Genomic DNA, 14283 nt, shown 5'->3' on the forward strand with positions numbered 1-14283 from the left:
ACATAATAATTTAGAATATTAAGGTAAAGCCAATAGAATCACATATTGGGAAACTCAAAAATTAAATTGGGGTTAGTCCGTATCTATGAAGTTTATGTAGACAATGGACTGTCTGTGCTTAATCGGACCTAATGTACTCATGAGCAAGCATCATTACATTACTGGTTCAACTCAAATTAATTGGGATTTTTTTTCTCTTCTAGGTGCGTTTTAATCCCCAATTGGGACCTGAGTCTCTAGTTTGTTTTGGGGCAAGGATTTAAATCTTGGGAATTGGATCAATATCAGTCCTGGCCAATCTTTATCTTGATCTTTTCAATCCTAATTCATATGTATGGTCTAAAGGTAAAATTGTAATTAAAAAAAAAAACCGAGGTAGATTCATCCAATACGATCTGATTCAGGTCGACCCAAAAGGACATTGAACCATGGCACCAACCCCATAATTGTTCCAAAGTTTTCGAATCTTGCTTTACTGTGTAATTTGGAGTAGGGATTTAAATGTGCTTTTGTTTCATTCTATAAGAACAAAGTTCTCTAAAAACACGTAAGTTATGGTTTACTTATTTCATCAATTTCTTTGTATCATTCCATTTTGTATGTGAATTTTGTTATTTTATTATAGACCTTAACTAATATGCATGGTTTATGTATACAGGTGAGTCTTTAGTTCAAATGGAAGAGCATGTGGGGTAATTTGCATGAGATGATGGTTCAAATCCATCAAGACTCCTTTATTGATTCAAAATCTTTCCCCCATTTCAAAGCAATCCATCTCTCTCTCTCTTTCACTCTCACTCATAAGAATGAAGTTGATCTCAAGCTTTAAAAAAAAAATTATATCAAGCGAGTGGGAAATGAACACAGCAAAGCAAAGATTTAGATCTCGGGAATCAAATTGGCATCGATCTCAGTGATTATTGATTTGGATCAATTCATATTAAGCTTGGATCTGGTTTTATATTTTTATTTATTTTTTCAATAAAGGATTAGGTTTTTTATAATTTGACCCTTTCGTCCGATAATAACTTTCAATTTTGAATCGGACTGAGGGCGATATTCCTAATTTAATACCGATGAGATAGAGATCTTTAATCCCTATCTAGCAGGTAAGAATTTTTTTAGCTTTTCAACATCAATTATTAGAATCATATTTTGACAAATCGGATTGGTTAGGGTCACCTGAATTGAATTTCCATTAATATCGATCCAATTGAATTTCCTTACTAAACATATGGGAAAGTGAAGCTAGGACATCGGCGTCTTTTCAATTACAACTCATCATGTAAATGACTAAATGCATTTAGAATTGTGTATAAATATTTGGAAGACATTCCAATTTTATTTTTTTCTTAGTAAAAATATTTGCAAGGAATTGTTATAAACTAAACATAAATTTACTTGAAATCCATTAGCTAGTATAGTATAATAGAAGGGCCAGTATTGATTATGATATAGGAGAAAAATTCAGTTTAAAAGTACAATTAGATATAAGAAGTCACTTAGTCATATCATTTATTGACATGACTTATTTTCCCACGTCATATCATTTATCAACCTTTTAAGATATGGTGTTGTTTGTAATTTCCCTCATCCTCTCACCTCTTTCTCTCTTTCTTCTTTCTCCGTCAAGAAAGAAGAAAATTGTTGCTCGGAGGGACGGGTAGTGTTCAGTGACAGAAAGGTAAGTTGGGAAATGTCTACTTCTGAAACAAATAATCTAAAAGTGAAATTACATTATATAACAACATCCAAAGCCTTATCTCAAAAAATTACAAATTACTGTTTTTTTTTTTATTTATTTATTTGATAAAAAAAAATATATATATATATATATATTAATGGTTTAGTTATTAGATTTTCAGCTTGATATTCTTGAACCTGGCTCTTTGATATATGATTGGATCCTTAGAATGTGACACTGGAATGATTTTCGATGTTGGATATCTTATATAGATCCATCAGGCAGAATATGGCCTCACATTAAGAATGTAAGTGTATGAACAAAGGAGTTACAAGTTTCCTTCTAAGAGAAAAGGGCCTATAAGGCTATCCACTACTTGCATTAATTTGATTATCAATTTTGTTGTCCAACATTACTTTCTAAATAGAGTAGATATTGGAGAGAGATTCAAGAAGCCAAACCGAAGTAAGTTAGCACAAGACTTTGGTTGGTGAGTTGAACAATTGAGTTGAGATGTATTTTGTAAGGACACAATATAGAATTGTGTGGGGATGTTACTCAGTTGATTAAGTTTGTCTCATTGTAGCAGGCATAGGCTTAAGTCTCAAGTTCGAGTCCTCTCCTCACATTTGTAGTGCTAGTTGCTATTGTCGTTTTCCTTGGTTCCCATCCCTCATCCTTGGTTGCCCTCTTGGAATGACATCCTAGTGGCCCATGGGCCGTCATATAGAATGACCCAAAGAAAAAGTTATGTTCACTTGACATGGAGAAGGGAAGGACACAAACCGAAGGGAAGGACACAACCCATGGTGTCCTTATCTAACAATCCTCAGTAGCTACCTTCTTTTGAATCTCCTATATTAATCCATTCAGAAGTTTCTATTGCAGCCAAAATAGCTCTGGATGGGCTTATAGTATTTCCTTTAGTGGTCACTTTCTATTATTGTGTGCTGATTTTATGATGAAGAAAATATCATTGATGCAGCCTCCTGAAGCCTACCCTACATTGTACACAAGATCAGGGATGAAGGGTAGAACGTGGCAGAAATCTGGAGTGACTCAATGGACATGCATAGCATGATCCAGGATTTTAGCACTTTTTCGCCTTCTAATGAATTTATGATGTTATTTAAGCAAATTGGTTATCACGTTATGTATAGGAAGACTATAATTTTTAACTCAGGATCTAATTGTTTTCAATTTATCTAAATTAATAAAAAAAATTATTATACAAAAAAATTATACTCATGTTAGATTTTTTATTTTTTATTTTTTTTGGTGTAAGACCACGGAACTAATTGCATATGTCTCCTATTGTCACATTAAAATTTAAATATGGTGTTGGAAGTACAAATTGTCACATTCAGTTGAATTGGTCTGAAGACTAAGGGTTTACCAAAATCAGAAAAGGTGTCAAGAATAAGGGAAGACGTACGTAATTATTTAGAAGATGAGAGCAATTAAGGCCAAATCCAATAGAATCACTTATTGGGAACCTAAATATTAAATTGGTGTTGGTCCGACCTGGTACACTCATAAGCAAGCAGTATTGTATTAGTGGCTCAACTCAAATTAATTGGTATTTTTTTTTCTAGGTGTGCTTTAGTCCGCAATTGGGCCTTGGAGTGTGTAGTTTGGACTTTGGAGCGGGGATTTAAATTTTGGGAATCGGATCAATATCTGTTTTGAGTTTCTTTACTGATATTTGATCTTGATCTTGATCTTTCCAATCATAATCCATCATGTATGGTTTAAGGGTAAAATTGTAATAGAAATAGAGGTAGATTAGTCTAATAGAGTCTAATCCAGGTTGATCCAGAAAGATATTGAAACATGGCACCGATCCAATGATTGTTCCAGAGTTTTAGAGCCTTGCTTCAGTGTGTTGTTTGGAGCAAGGATTTAAATTGTGGGAATTAGATTGGTAATGTTCTTGTCGATATACCCATATTGCCTGACTCAGTTGGATTTATCCCTACTTTCTATTAATTTTTTTTTTTTGAATGATTTTACCCTTGATCCAATAGCAATACCCGGTCCTGAGGTATCAATATACAATCTGTCCGATCTAAACAATTCAATACCAATACTTAGAACTCTAGTTGGAGTCAATTCTGACCCCGATCCGATAAATCAAATATCATTTAAAATCAAATTGAATTGAACCATTGATAATCTGGTTTTACTTATAAATTCTAATAATAAGGAACAAAGTTTTATAGATGGGATGTAGGGGTCAAGTCTAAACACAAGGGGTGCAAAATGACCCCCATGCCCCTTCCGGGGCAAACTCATTAAATCGATTAAATAATTCCTTATCCGGAAGAAATTAAGCTTAAGATAAGGTGCGAGACTCGGTGAGTGAGAGAGTGAGAGAGTGAGAGAGTGAGATTGAGAGTAGTATTGAGTTTGACCCTCTTCCATTCTGTTTTGATTTTAGAAATTAAGAACTGATTAATAACCGTTTTGGTATCGGTGTACGTTCGTTACATCATGAACTCATCCGAAACCGAACTGATTTAACATCGTTAATTTCTTTACATGTAACGGTTTCAAAAAGGTAAGCACATTAGAAAATTTCCAAATTTCCAAATTGGCTAATTACTTCATCTTCTACCGAACAAAGTCTCTATCTATCTATATATGCAACAACCTAGAATGAAAAAGCAAATTCAACTACCTGCTTTAAACCCTTTAAGATCAGCTTCTCCCTCTCTCTCTCTCTCTCTCTCTCGCTGAAAATTAAAGGGTTTTTCGATTGGATTTATAAGCTATTAGACTTTCTTTTCTGTATAGTACTTCTGATTATTGTCTCCGGGATTTGATGATTCAGGTGTTGTGTTAGAGACAATCAGCAAAAAATTGTGGCGAGAATGTATTAATTTCAGCATATTGTTGAAGCTGATATATTGCAAGAACTAGTACTGCTCAAAAATTGTAAGAAGAAGGTGCTTTGTCACTCTTCTTCACTATTTTCACTAGTTCCTGCAATATATCGCTATCAGCAATATGTTTAGAAAAAGGGTAATTAAAGGTTTTGTTTCTCTTTTATTTGTCTACAGATCCAGATTGGTTTGTTTCAGGTTTGATCAGACAATTTTACCTCTGTTTTCATTAGAAATCTGATTTTTCCCCAACCCAGGATCGCATGAATCAGTAGTATTGGCCCCTGCTGTTCCAGATATGAATCGGTCTATCCGATACTGATTTGAACAATATATTATTTTGTATTTTATTTTTATTTCCATTTAATAGAAATTTTACAATTTCTAATCATGTGCTTTTGTTTGGAGGACCATGTTCTTTTCATTCTTTAAGAACAAAGTTCTCTAAGAGAACATGTAAGTTATGGTTTACTTATTTCATCTATTTCTTTGTACCATTCCATTTTGTATGTGAATTGTGTTATTTTATTATAGACTTTAACCAACATGATTTATGTATGCAGGTGAGTCTTTAGTTCAAATGGAAGAGCACGTGGGGTAATTCCCATGAGATGATGGTTCGAATCCATCAAGACTTCTCTATTGACTCAAAAATTTTCCCCAATTAGATTTCAAAGCAATCTCTCTCTCTCTCTCTCTCTCTCTCTCTCTCTCTCTATATATATATATATATATCATACTATTATATAAAAGTATGTATTCATACTTCGTGGCTAATCTTTCACTTGACTATTTTAGCCCTCTTGCTTATTTAAATACCTTATCTTTTTCATTATATTTTTTTGTCAATATTTTTTACTTTTCTCATATTGTTGGTACCCTTTTATATTTTTAATATTTAAATATTTTTTAAAAATCACTCAAATCCTTTGCCTATTCTTTCTCTCACTTTCCTTCGCCTTTCCTCCTCTCTCTCTCTCTCAACCGTTCCTACCTTTTCTCTTTTTAAAATATTTTTTAGGATTTACTTTCTTAAAAAAAAAAAATCTAAAATTCTATATTTTAGGACTTTTTTCTGCCAAAATCTTATTAGTTTCCTTGTCAATAATAATTCCTCACCTTCCTCTCTTATCTCACTCTTTCCCACTTTCCTTTTTTTATGGTAAGCCTTTCTTCTTCTCTCTCAACCGTTCCTCCATTTTACTCTTTTTGAAATATCTTTTAGGATTTTTTTTTTTAAATCTATATTTTAAGAGTTTTTTCTATCAAAATCTCATTAGTTTCCTTATTAATAATAATTCCACCCTTCTCTCTTATCTCTCTCTTTCCCATTTTCCTTCTTTTGTATATCGCCTTTCCTCCCCTCTCTCAACCGTTCCTCCTTTTTCTCTTTTAGAAATATCTTTTAAGATTTTTTTTTAAATCTTTATTTTAAGAATTTTTTCTATCAAAATTTTATTAGTTTCCTTATCATTAATAATTCCTCACCCTCCTCTCCCACACCTTCCTCTCTTATCTATCTCTCTCTCTTTCCCACTTTCATTCTTCTTTTGCAATAAGCCTGTCCACCTCTCTCTCAACCGTTTCTCTTCTTCTCTTTTCAAAACTTATTAATAACTCCGTAAAAGATTTTTTTTCTTTTTTAATCTGTGGCTAATGCGGTGAACCTTTCATTTATGCAGGTACCACTTGTGCCACAGCCCTTACCCGTGCTATATTTTCTGAGGGCAGCAAATCAGTTGCAGCTGGGATGAATGCAATGGATCTGCGTCGTGGAATCACAATGACTGTTGATGCTGTTGTTACAAACCTGAAGAGCAGAGCCAGAATGATTAGCACAATTGAAGAAATTGCACAGGTTTATTTCTTTCACCCATTAGTTTTGTTGCAATTATTAGAAGTGAAGGGTTGTAATGAACCATTATGGGCTACAGTTATTGTTTTTTTTTTTACTCAGCAGCTGATTTAATTCTTTTGGCTACAGTTCTTTCATTAGGGGAAAAAAAAATCTCTAATTATGATTCATGCTTTAATTTCTTCTAGAAGTTTTGGGCATTCACAATTTACAAGTGCCATATACTTCTTATATATAAATAAAGTAAAATACTTTGTTGTCATAATGAACTACGTTGAGATTGGAATTTTCGGTAGCAGTACTTGAGAGTAGATTTTCCATGTCTTTGTAAAATTTGGCTCAATTAGTTTTCATGGAAGGGATAGATATCGCTTGTTGCAATATCGATTGTTTAATATCAAGTTGCTTTTGATGGTTAATAAAATTCTTAAAAGAATCCATTTAAGCTAAATTAGTACCAATACTGGTGATAGATTAATATTCGATATAGTTTCTATTTTCAATCATTTTTCTATTTGATGGTTAATATTTGATATAGTTTCTATTTTCAATCAACTTTCTATTTGATAGTTAATATTCCTTCTTTCTCTGTATTTCTCTTTGTTTACTTCTTTTTAAGTTTCAGATTATAAAATTCTTTAATCTTCTAGGGTTTCCTTCTCCGTAAGAGTAGAGAGAAGCTCTAGATTGCAGCTCAAAGTGCTTCCTTCTGTTAATTTGATTGCATTGAAGTGTTTTTGCATGAGGTAATTCCTTTTCTCTCCACTCCTCTCTATATGTTACTTTTAGTCTGGCATGTTTGGTACTTTTGTAATAGGTGCAAAGTCATTCAATCGGCAAAGCTTTGATCACATTGGAGACACTCAAAATCCTTATGAGCAAGCAATATCTATCATTTCAAGAGCATTAAGTTTTTCTTTTTCTTTTTTATGAGGATGATTTGATACCCTATTTCAGATTTGGAGATGACAGTTTCTTATGATCATATGCTTTCATGGGTTGTTTAGTAGCTGACTCTATCTTGATTACACACTAACGTTCTCTCATCTATATTTTGGCAACATCAATATATGATCAAGATGTCTTTAGTTACTATCCTGATGAGAGACATTGATGGATTAGAGAAAGCTTTGACTCCAACAAAGAAATAGTCCCCGTCTACCGTTGGCAGGTTAAACTTTTCTTATTGCATTATTTTTGCTTTGAAGAAGATATCAATCTGGTACATGATTGTCAGCTTCGTTATAATTGGACCAACATCATTTGCTCCCATTGTTGAAATGGCTATGATTATTGTCGACCAAAGCGGTGGTCAGTGCCATGTTTTATTGATAATAGCTTATGGGCAGGTAACTTTTTGTTTGGTCGAGTTCTCATTTTTAGTTTAATGAAGAACTATTATTTCGTAGAAATATTATTTTAGCTTCAACTTTGATCATGAGTGCATTACATTGTGGCCATAAGCTACTATGCCATATGTTGGTTCTACCACTGTAGTGTATGTATGGTGGAATACAAAATTTTACTTTCATCCACTTATCATGTTTCAGTTATTGGCAATTCTTATTTTACATTTTTTTTTTTTGGTTCTCAGATTTTATTCTTTTTTGGATTCTCGGATAGGATTTTTTTTCCATAGTCCTCATAATTTTGTAATGATGTAGAGTTCTTCATTTTGGCATTAAATTGGGTAATCATGACATTAATTTCTTGTGTGAAAGATATAAATCATTGTATTTAGAAACTGGATCTAATATATCATGCCATTTTTCATTATAAAGAAGCCTTGCTCCCTCCCCCTCTCTTTTATGGTTTGAGATAACTCATGAACTTTCCCTTGCTGTTCTTAGGAATGGACTCTCTATGAGATATTAAGATATGCACCCCAACACAATTGGATTGCTTATGAGGAACCTCTGAAAACAAACCCTCTTTTGGCCAAAATGGTAATAAATGGAGTTGTCTACTCCTTGGGGGGATTGGATTGTGCAAGTATGACTTAGTCTTGAAATAAAACCTTGTTTCTTAGTTATCTTCTTTTTCTTCTATGAAAATTTGGTAATCTATTATTTTATTAAATGGATTTTGATGACACATGAAACCATATTTAATATTCTTCTTAGATTTCCGAAGGTAAGAAAGTTTTATTTCTGTGCTTATTATCATGATTGTAAATAACCCAAACTCAGTAGTTTTGTTTGCACTTTTGGGCTTCCATTTGGTATGTTTCTTATATTCCCACTTAAAGCGTCTCTGATATAGGTACTAACACATCGCCCACTATTGGGACTTAGAAGCTTTGCCCTTCCCACTTAAAACATCTTTGATATGCTTGTTCAATTTATCACCGGCAATGATAAAATTTTGCAAAGTTATTGATGAAATGGCAGCCAACTCTGTTATCATATGCTGCCCCCCCCCCCCTTCCTTTTTTTATTTTTATTTTTTGTTACCATATCTAGCAAGTTTTTGAGTTATAAAATAAATGTTAATATTAGTTGGAAAATTTCCATTTTGTTTATGTTTCAAGGGTTAGAAACTCAATTAAAGTGACAAATTTTACTCGAAATAATATTGACTTTGTGTCAAGTTGTCCATTGCACTCAATCATGTAAATCATTTGTTATCTCTCTCTCTCTCTCTCTCTCTCTCTCCAAAATAGCATTTAACCATTGATTGTTGAAAAAAACCGTGTGTATAAAAATGTTTGGCCACACGTGCATTTGCACGTGTTTTTTTTTACTAGTATATATATATATATTTTTTAGCTCTCGACCTCAACTACGACAATACCCTCAAGTCAGTTTAATACTTCACAAATGAGTTGCCTTTTCCCAGTTTGATTGACAATTTATTTAGGGAAATTTACATCCACCTCTCCTAGTGTTTGCCCTTATTACATCCATCTCCTTGCGTTTCGTTTATTATATTTAAACTCATCAAAACTGACACTGTGAGAGAAGTGTTAGTTTTTGAAACAGAAAATATGATTTTACCCTTCTTCTTCCTCTCCTCTATTTGCCCATAACTAGTGCCTCTCTCTCCTCCTTCCCATTTGCCTAGATGAGTTAGTTTTGGACTTGATTCTGGTGGTGTAAGTAGGTTCATTTCTTCAATTTTCTCGATTTGGTTCTTCACATTGATTTCTTTGACCCCATAGTTGTCTGAAAATTTCGATTTCACAGTTGCTGCCTCCAAGCAATTTGATCATAGGTATTTTGTTTCTCATTTCCACCTCATCTCCAATAAATCCGTTTGACAAAAGGCCAAGGGAATGAATTTTTCAAGGTCAACCATGAACACCTGAAATTGAAAAAATTCAATTAACTCCTCAACTATAATATCACAAGCGATTCAACAGACACTACCAAATTTCCAGGGCAAGGGTCTCAAACATAAACATAAAAGAAAGGTCCAACCACACACAAGCAACATTCTAATCCATCATAAACAATGGCAAACATATTCATTTAGGTTTTGTTATATGTCCATTGAAAAATCCAGAGATAAATAATTCTCTTAGGGTTTCACTCCCCTTCCAAAGCAAAGTAGACTGTCTCATCAGCAAACGATTCAGATTGGCTTCGAAATTGCACAGAAACCCAATAAAAAAAAACCCTCTTAATCTATCAAAGAAGAAGAAACAAACCATTAACATATTTCATTTGATCCTCTATGTGGATGAGAGAGATCCAATAAAAATACCAAATGGGCTAACTACTAAATTCATTCCAGTCAAATACCAAACAAGCCAAAGACAAATCAAAATAAACTCAAAAAAGAAAGAACTGAATTCAAACAATCGACAGAAAACTAGATCAATACAGATAGAAAGCTCACCTACAATGGTCACCAGAAACCCAATGACGAAAGGAATGTTTAAGGATGAAAGCAAAAACCCATATGAAGATTTTCACTTCGATTTAAATATTGAACATTCCTTTGTACTTGGAAGTTCATAGATTTCCAGTGAATTTGTCATCGCCACGAAGTGAAGGAGGTTTTGACTGAGAAATCATACCTGATCTACTACTAGGCTTGGTTAAAGGGACCTCATCTTTGCAGACATATTCTTGATGACGGCTTGGGAAAGAGGGCTCAACTTTAGTTATAGGCAAATGGAAAGGAGGAGAAAGAGGGCTGAGTTATGGGCAAATAGAGGAGAGGAAAGAGAAGGGTAAAATCGTATTTTCAATTTAAAAAATAACACCTCTCGCGGTGCTAGTTTGGATGGATTTAAATGTAATAGACAAAATGCGAGGGCGTGGATGTAATAAAGACAAATACGAGGAGAGGTGGATGTAAATTTCCTATTTATATTCACATTTAAAAAAAAATTATTATTATTATTATTAATCACCATACGTTTAAAGTCTATTTAGAATCTATTTAAGGACAAAATTGATATTACCCATTTAAAGCCTTTATAACCCGATTATTGATAGCTTAATCATTTATAAATGAAACTATGGTGAGCCTAAAGTGGATAAGCCTGAGCTCGACTGAGACCTACCCGCCCCATCAATTGACACCCCTATCATATATCATTGAGGTTATCAACTAATTTCTATAACTTAAAAAAAAAAAAAAAAAAAAAGGGTTTTATCAAATACTAACCTATGATGGAGCGGTTTATGAATATATTCGTAGTGGACTTGATTTTATCAAAGATGACGAGAACGTTAACGCCAAATCATTTATGCTTTGGAAAGATAATTTTTTATTGGGTTTTTTCTTAATGCAATTTATAAAGCACAGGCCGAGACAGGTGAAATCAAATCAAAGGGCATTTTGTTTTGTAAATAAAAAAAAAAAAAAAAAAATCAGAAGGCTATATTTGCGAGAGACACTTGTTTTCTCCTCCAACCATACAATTAAAGAAACTTTTCGTGTGATAGGTAAGACGTTAATGGAGATCCTGCCGCCACAATGGCTCCACGCTGGCAGTGTAGGACTGAAGGTGAATATTTGGATTTTCCGTTTTTCGATAGGCAATTCAGTCATTTCAATTTTTTGTGTAGGGCAATTCAGTAATTTCGACAACATTATAAAAGTGAGAAACAAGGCAGGTATAATTTCTTCTAATTCTTCTATCTGAGATTCTGAATCCGCTGAAACCAGAAGAAAAAAGAATAAACGTGGAAGAAGAGGTGGAGCGACTTCAGGAAGAAATTAAGCGACTGGGGCAGATCCAGACAGATGGATCTTACAAGGTAATCTTCAATCCCATCATCTTTATTTCTCTTTTGAATCTCAATGATCTTCAACATTCTTTTATATATACATCTTTTCACTTTATTTCATAGTTATCATCGTTCCAATTAAACTTAAAATTTCCGTTTTTGTGCTGAAAATTAACGATTAAACTTCAAATTCGATCTAGGGTATGGCTTCGGAAAAGATTTGTGTTGAATCTGAATGTCTAGTTGAATTTATCAAAACTGTTCCAGAGTTCTAGATGTGTCCAAAAGCTCATCCGCTTTGTGGTTATGTGAGATTGTTGGTTGTGTGAGAATGTCTAGTAGAAATGAACTCAATTCTTTTACTTCTTCTCCTCTCTCTGGGTTTTGGGGTTGGAAGAGGAAGGAATTGGAGGGTGTGGTTCTATAGAAAATTGTTGAGGGATTTAGGTTTCAGTTAAGATCTCGAGAACAAATTTTGGTTTTTGTGGGACAGAGCCGTATATGCCTGGTTTGACGGATCCTATTGCTTCCTTCGGACTGTAGCATCTGTGTCTTCCCAGTGATGGGGGAAGCTTTACTCTATTCAAAACTCTGTTTGAACCATAATTAATTCGTTTATAATCTTTGATTATTCAATTGTAATGGACTATGTCTTTCTGTTAAACCCAGTTCCTTTAATGGACCATTCATATTAAACCCGCTAGAATGGCTAGATTTGGAACACATGTGACTAGGGTTGATTGTAGAAGGTGAAGCGCAGTTCTTGGTACTCAGAAACCAGAGGAGTCAGCATCCAGTGAAATTAGAAAGGAATGAAGAAAATGGTTGTTCCTGGGATGTATGGTTGAGAATAATTAGATTTCATGGTTGGTGGTGAAGGCTGATTAAGTTTTAATAAATGCTTGAAGTTGCTGGTAGTGCTTGATGGAATAAGATGGTTTTGAGGGGCTGCAATGATTGGTTGTGTGGGCTGTTTACTGCTGGCCTAAATAAAACAGAATTGAGACCTCAATATTGTGGGATGATTTACATTTATTTTTACTCAGCATTGGCTTGAAATATTCTTCAGCAAGAATAACTGTCAAGTTGATGGAAGTGTTTCATACAATAACATGATGGAATGGTTAGCAGCAACAGATTCGGAGTGCATCTGAGCAGTCTTTGATTTAAATGGGTCATGGAGCTTCTTTTGCCCTACTTTTGGATGATTCCAACACTCTGCTTCTATGCTGCTTTGTCTCCCAAGTCTCCCATATTTTACTTACTTATGTCTGGGTTGGGAGTGTAACCAATGTTCTTTGAAGCCTTTAGTTGAAGTTGTAGACACCAAGAGAGTAACCATATGAATCCTGGAGTCTAGCTGCCAAGAAACTTTGTGCATTGAGGATGTGTCTGCTAAGGGGGTTAACCAGATTCAGAAACATGCATTTTTCCATGCCCGGTTCGACAATCAGCTGCAAAAGATAACTAAAGTTTACTTCTTTATACTTTTGTTCTTTTTTTTACCGAGAAGTTGTCTTGTGTTATCATTTTCAGTTCAATTTTATTGCAGCTGTTGGGACTCATTTCATACATGATCTCTTAGTCATCCAACTTAATACAACCAACATATCCATAGATCCTGATCTTGTTTTATGTTTTGAAGGTTACTTTTGGAACACTATTCAATGATGATAGGTGTGCAAACATTTTTGAAGCATTGGTAGGAACACTGAGGGCAGCCAAGAAACGTAAAATTGTAGGATATGATGGTGAGCTACTACTACAATGAGTCCATGACAATGTAGAGAGCACCCTCAAATCACCAACAACGCCACTGGCAACCACTGCAGCTGTTGTATGATATTAAGCGAAAAGATTGTGATAATACATTTTGAGAACCTTTTTTTGGGTATGAAAAGCCTTCTTGGACAAAATTGAGTGCAATGTATTCATTTCCTCCTGTTGGATGCAAGTATGCCCTCAACTTAGTTTTCTTTTATTCTAGTTTATGTGGTGAATTCCCTCTCGTTTTTATATCATATGCATTGATCTGTGGCTAGGCTTCATGCTTCTTTCTGATCACAAGATGTTTGAAATTTGCTAATTCCCTCATAACATGTTCCCTCGTGGAGGCAGGTTATTTGGTCTTTCAATAGAATGTAATGCTGGGTTGTAGCCTCTCTACTCTAATTAGCCCAAGCCAAACCTTACTCACCCCTGAAATAAGACAGAAACATGTTTCAACTGCATAGCTAATGCATAACACTCTTTCTCCTATTTTCTTAAATCGTCCAATTGTCACTTTAGACAACTTTAAGAGGAAGGAAAGAACCTGGGTGGATGTAGACCACAGGCTTGCAAACAAGATTAGAACTGACAAGGATCTAATATATCTGTAGATTTGGACTCTGTTCTTTTCTCTTAATGCCTATTTTCTTTCTCAGAAAAAGAAAAGTTTTGAATGCCAAGGAGACTGCGCTCTGGTATATACAATGTGCATTGAAAGAAATTTGTGTTGCTATTGATGCTAAACGTGGAAATAAAGTAGCTGATCTGTGTTCCATTACCGCCTCTATCAAGCATAACATAAACAAAAGTTATGTTAGACGTCTCTCTCCGCTTCAGAAATTAACAGCATTCTAATCAATATGAACCGTTGATCTAATTTCCAGAAATCTTAACCCTTCATTAATT

General features: G+C 34.1%; 2 long non-coding RNA genes across 2 annotated transcripts; both read left to right on the forward strand.

Moving 5' to 3' along the window:
• Positions 1 to 6057: 6057 nt before the first annotated feature.
• LOC122083054 lies at positions 6058 to 8546 on the forward strand. Its single transcript, XR_006141556.1, has 2 exons — positions 6058 to 6427; positions 7075 to 8546. It is a non-coding gene; the product is annotated as an uncharacterized LOC122083054 (long non-coding RNA).
• A 976-nt stretch (positions 8547 to 9522) lies between these two features.
• On the forward strand, positions 9523 to 13588 carry LOC122083850. Its single transcript, XR_006141741.1, has 2 exons — positions 9523 to 11637; positions 13253 to 13588. It is a non-coding gene; the product is annotated as an uncharacterized LOC122083850 (long non-coding RNA).
• The last annotated feature ends 695 nt before the right edge of the window (positions 13589 to 14283 follow it).

The sequence above is a fragment of the Macadamia integrifolia genome, chromosome 7 (assembly GCF_013358625.1).
Source record: "Macadamia integrifolia cultivar HAES 741 chromosome 7, SCU_Mint_v3, whole genome shotgun sequence".
NCBI classification, from domain to species: domain Eukaryota; kingdom Viridiplantae; phylum Streptophyta; class Magnoliopsida; order Proteales; family Proteaceae; genus Macadamia; species Macadamia integrifolia.